A 12,976-nucleotide genomic window follows, 5' to 3' on the forward strand; every position below is an offset into this window, starting at 1 on the left:
GACTAGTGTCCTGCTGACACATTATCACTAGTATGGGAGGCAAACTTTCATAGATTTTTGTGGTTGTGTCAATCCAAAAAATACAATCCCAGTGAAGAAATAAAACTTCCATTCACTTTATCTTGATTCATTGATATCTGCATTTAAATTGTATTATCTACATTTTCTGTCTGCCAAATAGCTAAACAGGGACAGTGTAGATCTACGAATCACAGGGTAATGAGTTTGACCTGGAGGCGTCGTATGTTCTCCATGACAATTAGGTAATAGAGGATATTTTTCATACTGGTAGATTTTCTAGCTCAACAATTACCCTCCCTCTCTCCCACCCCCGCCTCACTTATCTCTCCTTATAAATAGGAACTTTCTTATGCTCATCTAGCGCAATAGATTCAATCATGTTAACGTAAGGGACTCACTAACATCTACATTTAAAGTGATATTTCTACTTTTTTATGATGACTTATTTCCATATTTGGTACATTTGCTGGCTCAACAATTACAGCCCATAAATATTATTTATACTAACTACAAATTACAAGTACAATGTATCATCATCTGCTTAACTGGTGCAAACTTAAACTGTTTTGAAAGTTGAAAGACCAATTTTACACACGTTTTATGCCAACAATCTAATTTTGACATGGTCCTGATTGCCTAATTGACACACGCCTACATGTATTCAAAGTTTAACAAAGGCTACGCAAACAAGTAAGCTAGCAGACGTAACCAAAAGCTAAATATTAATTTTATGTAACTCTGCAGCTTTAAAAAATGATGCACACCCTTTTAAAAAAAAAAAAACAGACACTAAAGCATTAAACCTGCAACTGTATCTTAATACAGGATGAATATTACACTGACCTGACATTGATGGTTACAAGACTGATGCTTGAAGAATGCAAAGCTGTATCAAGCACCCAACATGGTATTGATATCCCACCAAACAGCTGGAATGAAAAAGGTAACACAAATGAGAGAAATTAAAACTGTGCCATCTATATCATTTTCACAAAACAAATGTCACAAATACATCAACAGTATCAAAATGGAAAATAAGTGTCACTTGTAAACCTTTTAGTTAGAACTTCTTCACCTTATAGTTCTCCATCTTGAAATGTTATAAAAATCTGTTTATACAATCTTGGGGGGCAAGACATTGGTATGAACCACATTCATTATGAAGTGTTGTAATAACAAATGGCAACTGGAAAAGAAACATGATGACATTTATGTAAAGCAACCTAACACACACTTTGACAAAATATTACATATGGATACATGCCACACAAAATGCACTGTATAAGATTAGATATATCTCAACATTGTGGGTGGCAGAAGGTTGTTTTTCAAGTCAACTTAAAACATCTACTTTCTTTATTCATAAATACTGTTTAAAAAAATTTGATAAAACCAATTTAAACGTTTCTGGAAATGCAACAGCTATTAATACCTGCTAGCCAAATTTATAACAACAATGGCAATTAATTACTGCAGAGTTCAAAAAGTGTATCTGACAGCTCCAAACATACCTGGTCAAATTTCATCTGGATAATTCACAAAAACAAAAATATAGGACTTAATTATTAAATCTGGTAAACACTGGCCATTTTTGGCAGACACTGCCGGGCAGTGTGGAGAATTTGAGAGTAATGAACCATTCTCAGCTGCTCCAGGAGATGCATGTTTCAATGACATTCAAGAAAATGCTTTAGCATCAATTTAAAAGTTGAAAAAGAAAACAAATTTCACATCTTTTGGTTCAAGTCAGAAATTGCATGATTAAAAACATCTGTAACAGTTTGTGAAACAGAAAGTATTCAAACATTACAGCAAGTGAACAGTTTAATTTCACCAAAATTGTCCAGATCTTATCTTAAAAGCATTGTTCCATGGGTGATCAGATCTGAACTTGCAGATGCCAGATTCAGTTATCAAATTTTAGGTCAACATTCTGCCTTAAAGTTTTCACTTCAAAAGATCCGAAGAGTTGCAGAACCTTTGATGACTACAATACAATAACCTGTAGTCACCCATTGGCAGAATAATCCTTAATACATTGGTCAATTTTACAACTTCTTAACATTTTAAAAAAATGACTGAATTTCAACTCTTCACAAAAAAATATATCACCGCAGGTTTTCTAATCATTTTAGATTGCAGAACCACAACTTAGAAATGAATAACAAAATGTTTATTAGTCCACAGTCAGATTAAGTAATTTGTTTTTATGACCTGGTAATTTCATTACTTTAACTTTCATTATTTGCAGGACATCTGGGACTGACAGCTTTAAGTGTACTTCAGTTAAAACAAAATTTAACTGATATTTTCTTTGTTTGTGTTTGTATTTTGGTTCAATGTCCTGTTACTGCTTTACAAACAGGTTATAAGATTATTCCAATCAATCTTGTGTAACAGTATCCAAGAACATCCTTACAGCATTATCACAGAAGACTGGCAAATCTATCTCTAAGATATCATATCTGTGAACCTGAGATAGGGAGAGCGGCCAGTCTGTACTAGACATTTTAACAACCCCTCTGCTAATACTGAAATATATGTTTCACTTCAAACTGGGATTAATATATAAATTATAAGATAAACTAATCAACTTTTAAGATTTTCTTATCTCTTTGTGGGGAAATAAATGTGTTACAGATTCCTGCATTTGCCACCTAAGCTGACACAATATGGCCTGGCAGTACACATAAATGGCAACCTGTCAAATAAAAGTGAATCAAATCAAACAATAAAAGAATTATTTATAGCACTTCTTATACAATTTTATGATTATGTCATTTTGATGAAAGAATATTAAGGTATAAATGTTTTATTCTTAGGTATTTATGGTAGATTTTTTTTAACATCATACCAACACAGGTATAGGTTATATGGTGATTTTTCCAGCTTTCCATGAAGGATGACCCTAGGTGCCCATCAGGCCACTATTTCATAACGGGCAGACACCTACAACCACTGATCGCACTTCAGTCAGCTGGATGTCTTCCTCACATGAAGAATTCTACACCCCAAGTAAGGCTCAAACCCACATCAGTGAGGAACAAGTGATTTGAAGTCAGTGATCTTAACCCCTTGGCCACGGAGGCCCCTGAAAGTTGTTATAAAGCAGTCAGATAATCATGGTATCAAACACAGTCATATTTCTTTGAAAACTACTTTTCTTCATGAACTTTGCAGTAATTAGATAACGTCTGCTAAATTAATGAGGGTTTATCAAAGCAACTTTCCCAGTCAATTAATGATTTTATTATAGTATGCAACAGAATTGCAGTATCAGGATTCCCTTTTTTTACAAAGTCACTTCTTATCCCAATATATCATGAGATAGTTTGTGTCACAAGGTAAAAGACAATTTGATTTTTACATCATTTTTACAGCAATAAATCCTCTTTAACCTGTAGCCTGCTGGCAGCAAGTGATTTTGCATTTGGGACCAGTGCGAACCAAGATCAGCCTGTACTGCTCGCTATTCAGTCAGTATATTTTCAGTGAACACCCCTTTTAACAATAAGTGGCACTGCCCAAACTGAATAATGGAGCAGTCCATTTTAGAACTTTAGCAGGGTAAACTATGTTTAGTCTGTATCCTTATCCAAAACCATAGCAAGATCAACCTTTGATTTTAATAATCAAGCAACTCAGAAAACAAATCCCATCTTGTAGTTCAAAAGCTATAAAAACATATTACAACAAGGGTGCCATAGTCACAATATACGCCCATCGAGAGCTTGTCAGAAGACAGTGACCTTGACCTATTGACCTTGACCTAAAATGAGTGTCATGGGTGACCTGCATATAAAGTTTGGTAACAATAGGTAGAAGCATTCATCAACCCACTAAAAGGCCATACAAGAAACTTTCATTCTTATATTTGACCTTTGACCTTTAAGTGTGACCTTGACCTTAGACCTAGGGACCTGGTTCTTGCACTTGACACTCTGTCTCATGGTGGTTAACACGTGTGCCAAGATACATCAAAATCCCTCCATGCATGAAGAAAAATGCTCCAGATAAAGTCATTCTTGTATCTGACCTTAGGCCTCTAAGTGTGACCTTGACCTTAGACCTAGGGATCTCGTTCTTGCGCATGACACTCCGCTCATAGTGGTGAACATTTGTGCCAAGTTACATCAAAATCCTTCCATGCACGAAGAAGAAATGCTCCGGACAAAGTTGTCATTCTTGTATCTGACCTTTTACCTCTAAGTGTGACCTTGACCTTAGACCTAGGAACCTGGTTCTTGCGCATGACACTCCATCACATGATGGTGAAGATTTGTGCCAAGTTACATCAAAATCCCTCCATGCATGAAGAAGAAACCCTCCGCCGCCTCCTGCCTGCCTGCCCGCCAGCCCGCCAAGGGCGTTCCCATTATACGTCCGTCTTTCAGACAGGCATATTAAAAGGAAAATATAATGTTTAATGTTCAAATTAAACATCTGGAAAGAATAAAATGAAGGAAAAGAAATGAATATATAACAGTGTAGTGAATCAAAAGACAAAACAGTAACAGTAACACTGATTGAATGTAATGTCCATAAGCCATATTAAATGCCCATTAACGCCAGACATTTCTATCAATGAATCAAGTGTCTATTAACAGCTACAATATAATGGTTACATATGATATGTACAAAAACTGTTAAAACAGCCAAAACTAAAACTGTCACAGGAGTGACTCATACCCCCACCATACGGTCTTGTCACAGAAGAATGGCAACCATAAGGAATCTTAAAAATACTTTGGAGTACTTCATCCTGGGCTTCTACATATAAGTAATACTAGTATAATACTAGTACAGTAATACTAGTAAATATATTAAATCTCTAATATTAGAGATACACTAAAAGTGAATACAAAAAAATGTCTTACCGACCCATGTTACCACGGAAAAATGTTTTTACTTTTTACATAAGACTTATCATAAAAAAGTTAGAAAAATACCTAAAATATTGAAAATCTAAAAATAGGATTTCTAAAAATAGACTAATTCCTGGAATTTAAGGGGAAGAAACTCAGTACAAAGGTGAAAAAAAGGTTACTTCCCTTTGGCTCTAAGCCAATCAGAATGAGATATAGTGAAAATACATCAAAATTAACCTTAAATTCTAGGTAAAAGGGGACACAATTCAAGAAAAATAGTGTCAGAGTTATGCACCTTGTGTCACATGATGTGGGTGATGAGGTGGAACATCTATTTTAAGTCTGAATTAAATCCATTCAGTAGTAATTGAGATATAGTGAAAATACATCAAAATTAACCTTAAATTCTAAGTAAAAAGGGGCATAATTCATGAAAAATTGGTGTCAGAGTTATGCACCTTGTGTCACATGATGTGGGTGATGAGGTGGAATATCTATTTTAAGTTTGAATCAAATCCATTCAGTAGTAACTGAGATAAAGTGAAAATACATCAAAATCAACCTTAAATTTAAAGTAAAAGGGGACATAATTCATAAAAAATTGATGTCAGAGTTAAGCACCTTATGTCACATCATCTGGGTGATGAGGTGGAACAACTATTTTAAGTTTGAATCAAATCCATTTAGTAATAACTGAGATATAGTGAAAATACAACAAAATTAAACTTAAATTCTAAGTAAAAGGGGACATAATTCATGAAAACTTGGTGTCAGAGTTATGCACCTTGTGTCACATGATGTGGGCACATGATGTGGGTGATGAGGTGGAACATCTATTTTAAGTTTGAATCAAATCCATTCAGTAGTAACTGAGATAATGTGAAAATACATCAAAATCAACCTTAAATTCTAAGTAAAAAGGGGCATAATTCATAAAAAAAATGGTGTCAGAGTTATGCACCTTATGTCACATGATGTGGGTGATGAGGTGGAACATCTATTTTAAGTTTGAATCAAATCCATTTAGTAATAACTGAGATATAGTGAAAATACAACAAAATTAACCTTAAATTCTAAGTAAAAGGGGACATAATTCATGAAAACTTGGTGTCAAGAGTTATGCACCTTGTGTCACATGATGTGGGTGATAAGGTGGAACATGTATTTTAAGTTTGAAACAAATCCATTTGGTAATAACTGAGATAATAGATTTCTGGACGCGACGGGACGGGACGCGATGCGACGGGACGCGACAAAACTGACTCCTATATACCCCCCTCAAACATTTTTGGTGGGGGTATAACTAAACAACTGAAATGGTCCTTAACAGCAATAAACCAATATGGATGAAATGCCCATAACAGCTACTGGAAAATAAATGAAATATCCATTAACAGCAACAGAGAACTGGATAAAAGAGAAGGTAAAGTTTCTTCTTTAACATAGGTAGTAGATGAAAGTCACCACCTGGAATGAATGGAACAACTTATTTGCAGCCGAGCCCACAGCAGGTGTCATATTTACCACCCCAGCATCCAGTCTAGGTCGATACTGCTGGAAACTGTACCAATTTAAGTAAATCACCCAGCACTGAACACTAGTCGGGATATCAGCTGCGACTGGGAATCGAACCAACCTGCTAACCACCACCCCACTGATTCCCTGTATGATGAAATGTCCATAAACAGCAACGGAGGAATGGAAGAAATGTCCATACACAGGAACAGAATTATGATAAATTTTCCATTAAAATGACAAAGCAATGAATACAATGTCTATAAAAAAAAGAAAAATCTATAAAGGAATAGATTCATGATAAATTTTCAATAAACAACAACAGAGCAATTGATAAAATATCCATCAACAGTTACAGAGCAATAAAATGAAATGTCCATAAACAGCAACATTTCTACTTGATTGATGAATATCTATTAACAGCTACAGAGCAATGAAGGAAATGTCCATAAGCATCATCAGATCTAGAGTAACAAATGACACAGTAAGAACATGTCCATAAACAGCTACTTGACAAATTGTCTGAAATATCCATTAACAGCCATGATAGACAAATAAATGAATGTTCACAAACAGGAACAGTGACAAATATAATTGCAAAAAACAGTAGCAGAGCATCCTGAACAGGAACAGAGAGAATGAAACAGAACAGGGCAATGAATGAAATGTCAATTAAAACAACAAATTAATGAATATGACATATCAATTGACATGAACAAAGTTATGAGAATATTTCATGTCTACTTACAGCAGTTGGACACACTAGGTATGTCCATTAATAGCATCAAAGACATAACTGAAATCTCAGTAAACTGCAGCATGCTGGGAATCCAAAAACAACAGCAGAATGAATGGGTTCATAAACAACAGCAGCACAATGAATGAGACCATTAACAGAAGCAGCACAGTGAATGAGTCCATAAACAACAGCAGCACAATGAATGAGACCATTAACAGAAGCAGCACAGTGAATGAGTCCATAAACAACAGCAGCACAATGAATGAGACCATTAACAGAAGCAGCACAGTGAATGAGTCCATAAACAACAGCAGCACAATGAATGAGACCATTAACAGCAGCAGGACAAAGAAAGAGGCCACAAACAGCAACAGGTCAAAGAAAGAGGCCATAAACAGCATTATAAAAGAGCATTAAATAACAGCATGAATTTAATACATGGAAATAGTGCATTCTCACACAAATGAAATCAAAATGCATGTTCAGCTTTGGCTAGTGATGACCAGTATTAATTTCTCATGAATGATTACTAAATTATCTCCTACAGCAAACCAGATGGTTAGCTCATTACCTTCCTCAAGTGTTAATTACATATTTAGAATTAGCACCTGCCTTGGAGCAAGTTATGTAAGAGTTATTGCTCCTTAATTGTACTTTTTCTGGTCTAGTCTACAGGGCCATTTTTTGTATTTATTTTTTATAATGCAGGATATTGTCAGCAAATCATTACCATAAACTTATAACATGGAATTTTCTACAAAAATAATAATTACATTTCTGTCATCATATAGGTTTGTTTTGTTTTTGTTTTTGTTGGGTTAACATAAAAAAACCAACATAGGACTCATATCTTTCAATCGTATGAAGTTTCATTCAAATCCCTACAACAGTATAGGATAGGAATTGTGGACAAATTTTATTACAGGACCATAACTCTGTAATTTAATAGAAAGGCCGACAGGGTCATGCCAAAGATATATCTCCTCTTGACATTGGTGCCTCCTGTGCAGTTTTGATGAATTTTCTAGCAAATAGCATGACAAGAATCTCAGGACAGATTGATCGATGCATACATAATAAATTATACTTATAGGGAAAATGGCAACTATTATATTACACTCCCCAAAATATTTTCAGGTAGCTGAAAGTGTGATACAAATGTATATCAAATTCCACATGAAATGATTCATTTTCAAAATCTAAGATGGAAATGGACAAAAATGCCACTTTTATTAGACATCAATTTATTATTTGCATGAACATACATTGTATGCGAGCAAGTAAACAATTTTGTATGGACACTGTAAGAACCTGATAGTCCATCAGGTTCTTACAATGTCCATGCAACATTGATGGTTGTAAATATGTATCCAAAATCTCCTTAATGACAAATTCTTTGTATATCAGACATTATGGGTACAACCTTGGTTTGATATATCGGTAAGGCATGGATAGGATTAGAGTGAAACCTCTCTTAGCCAGAACCCCTCTATTCTGGACACTGAACAAATTTTCAAGATCGAACCTCTTTTTGTTGTTATAAAATTACCCCTGAAAACCGAACAATTTTAAAGGCAATCAGAAATTTATTATATACATAATACCTATTTTTACTGTTATATCAGCCAAAATGGACTATAATTTTAGACACATATATGGCTGAAAACTCATTTGAAACAATGAAATTTTTGACACATGGAACGTCTCAACTAAAGCAAGTAGTCCACCCATTGAATACTTTTCCATATCCGTTGGGAGTTGAAAACAGGATTTTGTATTCATTAGTGAAATGAAATACAGGCCCAGTGTATTTCAAACTGAAAATTCATTGGTATATAATAAAAATTGTAATGTTCAGTGAAAGAGCAATAATGAATGTTTGGCTTATTTCTCTATGTGATCTGCTAATAACCTTATTTCCGTGCCACAGTAGAACCAGCTATTATTCACTCATTTTCATTAGCGGAAATTATTAAGACAAATGTGATAGGAAAATAGAAATAGCATTTCTGGAGATATTTTGATCCACAAACTCATTATTCAATGTTGACTTGATTACAGCTAATCTAGGTATTGATGCTTCACAACATAAAACAAGTACATCCTGTAAAGCTCGTCTAGTCTTTGATACTACATTCCTGGGAATCAGAGGCGTTTCTGCTTTTGACGATAAAAATTCAAGGGGTACTTATGCTATCGAAGTGTACATGAAAATATGAGAAAGCTATAACAAACCATAATTTTTTTAGGAAAACAAAACTAAAATATTTATAACATCTTTCTCTTTTTGCTTATTTACATTCGGTTCTTGAGATAGCTGGTTGCATCTGTACTTATCACAATTTTTTTCAAGAGATACCATATATTTAATTACAGACTTATTTCCTTGAACTTGAAAATTAGATTTTTAGAATGTTTGGAGAAACTATGTTTATAAAAGTGATAATTTTGTTATTTGAAATATGCATCAATTTAATCTAACGAGGAAGTTTTTGTGACTTTTTTATAAAACTCTTCCAGGTGGGCAGATAATCTAAATGATAATGGCCACCAACTAATTTGACCTCTAGGACAGCGCTATGATTTTGAAACCTATTTCATCTTTTTTTATGTTGGTTTTTGAATTTCCAAAGGAAAAGGCATTCTAAATGGAAGGATACTGGAGTCTAAAATGGAAGGCTGATATGCAATTTTGAGATCGAGGCCTTCATGTTTGGTTGTCTGTTTTCTGGGGTTTTATGCCATCTTTTCAACAGTATTTCGGTTATGTAAGGGCGGGCAGTTAACCTAACCAGTGTTCCTGGACCCTGTACCAGTACAAACCTTTTCTCTGCAAGTAACTGCCAACTTCCCCACATGGATCAGAATCAAATATTTTATTTTATTGCAGTTACTTTGTCATTTCTTGATCAAATTTGATGAAATAAGCTACAAAATGCTTCTGGTGATTCATAGATATGAAAGCAATCAAAAACATTGAAATCGTCTTATAAATAAATTTTCTGTTGATAGGGCTATGTGACTGCATAATAATGAATAAAAAAATTGTCTGATGATGTCTAAGTGTCAAAAGCAGAAACAATCTGAGGGATAACTGCAGTCATGACAAACTGGTTAATGGAGTCAATAATAAACAGAGCATTTCACTTCGCTCTGGTCTTGTATTCTATTGCTACTTTTACCATGGTTCATAATGATGAGGTACAAGATATTGCCTCAAGAATGTTAACAATGTTTTCTATAATTGCACCTACATAGTGATCTAATTTTTGAACCCAGATGACAGTTTGTTATTGTGGCAAACATTCTGACCAAGTTCATCATTTCACACAGTTTCATCTTTGTCACAGAATGAAAACTTCAATGGTGTTGACTCCACAGGTGTACTTATTGCAGCATATTATTTGACAACTATTGCATTTGTGTGTGAAATAATCTTCACTAGGGTAAACTTAATATCTATAATTAAACTAATAAATGGAATTGTCACAGTCTGGGAAACTGAATCCCATCTCACCATTAGTCAAACAATATCAGCTGACAATCCTTGACAGCCAAAACGAGAGTTGTCACTGGACTGACGATTTATACCCCCACAATATGGCCCTGCCACAGAACTAAGCCAATGTCAAAGCCAAACTTGCTTGACCTTTGAGCTATGGACCTCAAAATCAATAGGGGTCATCTGCTGGTCATGATCAACCTCCCTATGAAGTTTCATGATCCTCGGCCCAAGCATTCTCAAGTTATTGTCCGGAAACAGTTTAAATGTTTTGGGTCTCTCTGACCTTTGACCTTTTGAACTAAAAATCATTAGGGGTCATCTACTGGTCATTACCAAACTGCCTATTAAGTTTCATGATCCTAGGCCCAAGTGTTCTGAAGTTATTGTCCGAAAACTATTTAAATGTTTCAGGTCATTGTGACCTTGACCTGTTGCCTACTGACCTCAAAATCATTAAGGGTCATCTACTGGTCATGACCAAACTGCCTATTAAGTTTCATAATCCTAGGCCCAAGTGCTCTCAAGTTATCATCCGGAAACCGTTTACTCAGAAATCTGCCAATACTGCCATTTAAATGGCTATGCGAATAGCGAGATAGATAGATAGGTTAGTCTAAATAATGAGACCTCGGGTAGACCGATTTTACATTTTGATATTTTACGTTGTCTGATATCCAATCTGACTAAAGTACATCTCCTATATTACGCTACGCATAGGATCTGAAAACGACCTATTCATTGCCTCGTTCTGACGGCTCTTTCGCTAGCCAATCAGAGCCTAGCTTACAACATCTTGCAAATCTACATGTAGCATTGACTTTTGATATTTACAATTCTTATGTCGTAATGTATCAGATAGCCGGTTAGCTCAGTTGGTAGGCCACTTGATTTGTAAGCGAGGGGACCCGGGTTCGAGTCCTAGAATAACCGCATATTTTTCTTATCCTTTGACAATCAAACATGTGGTCTGATTGGATAACATGAAAATAGCAATAATGGAAATCCAAAATATACAGAAGACGAATGTGAATGGGTCGTTCTCAGATCTTCGTTTAGAAGATCAAGTACTTTAGTCAGATTGTCTGATATCGACAAGTCAAAAAATATAACGATCGATATTCAACTCTCGAGTACAATTATTTGGACTATGCGAATGTCATCCAATTCAGCTCCATGATTTTTCACTTACAGAGAATTTCTGACAAAACTGGAATCTCTATCCTGGTTCAACGTCCATGTTTCTACCACAGCAAAACATCATTTGTAAATGTCAACACCTTTCTTACCTATAAACACAACAGTTTTGCAGTCTCCCGGAATACGCTTCGTTTGTTTTTCATTCAATACCGACCGATTAACTGTGTATTGATATAATGGTAGTACACCGGAACTTTTTGTTCGTGGGAATATTTTGTTAACAAGGAAATGTAGCTTCAACGCACAAAGACAACACAAGCATTGTATGTATTTGATACTTTGTAGTAACTTATGAAAATTAATCTTCGTAAAATAGGAGTATACGGGAAGAACATTAGAACTATGTTTTCTACGCGCATGTGGACAAACTATTCATGCTGTGAGGATTTTACAGTGTGTGCTCATTAGTTTTGTCATACATCAGCGTTTCGTATCATCAAAGATTTATTTTTATTGGTCTTTGGTATCATCTCATTTTTTAAAGATGAAGGACGCTTTTTTTAAATGCCTGCGTCCACGTATTTTCAATATCATTTTTTATGTTGCTACCAGGAAAGTGCTTCTAGATGCTTATTGATATGACTAAAATGAATTGAAGTTAGAAATCCTGTACATTGTTGCTCCAGGACTAAATGAAAGGCTTTTTCAAATCTCACTTACACATTATGTACTACAAATTCATAGTGCAGTTTTGCTATTTTATGGCATGCATAAATACATTAGCATTTAAGCGCTTGTTATATGGGTTCTAAAGACTGCACGTATCTTCATCGATATTATTTTTACTTTGATATTAAAGTAACTCGTACTTTTGTCTTTCCTAAATTTTTACCGTTTCCAGAATATAGTCGGCTGGTAGATCATTTGGCTTTCGATCAATAACTAGAGAATGCCTTGTCTCAATGGTCAAACATCATAGGATGATTGTATAAAGAACGCTTTGGCTGTCATTCTTCATAGGATGTTTGCTTGATCCCTGTTGTATTTGAGGTCAGTCTCGGCATACAAAACTATCTATCCACTTGCTTAAAACAGTTGTAAAATAATCAAAGATTATTTTATTTGTTTAACTTGTCAAATAAGGTCAGAAGTACATTAGCGGACATGTTACAGGTACATCCTGTCGAGTTG

This window comes from Mercenaria mercenaria, chromosome 5, assembly GCF_021730395.1.
Source record: "Mercenaria mercenaria strain notata chromosome 5, MADL_Memer_1, whole genome shotgun sequence".
Taxonomy (NCBI): domain Eukaryota; kingdom Metazoa; phylum Mollusca; class Bivalvia; order Venerida; family Veneridae; genus Mercenaria; species Mercenaria mercenaria.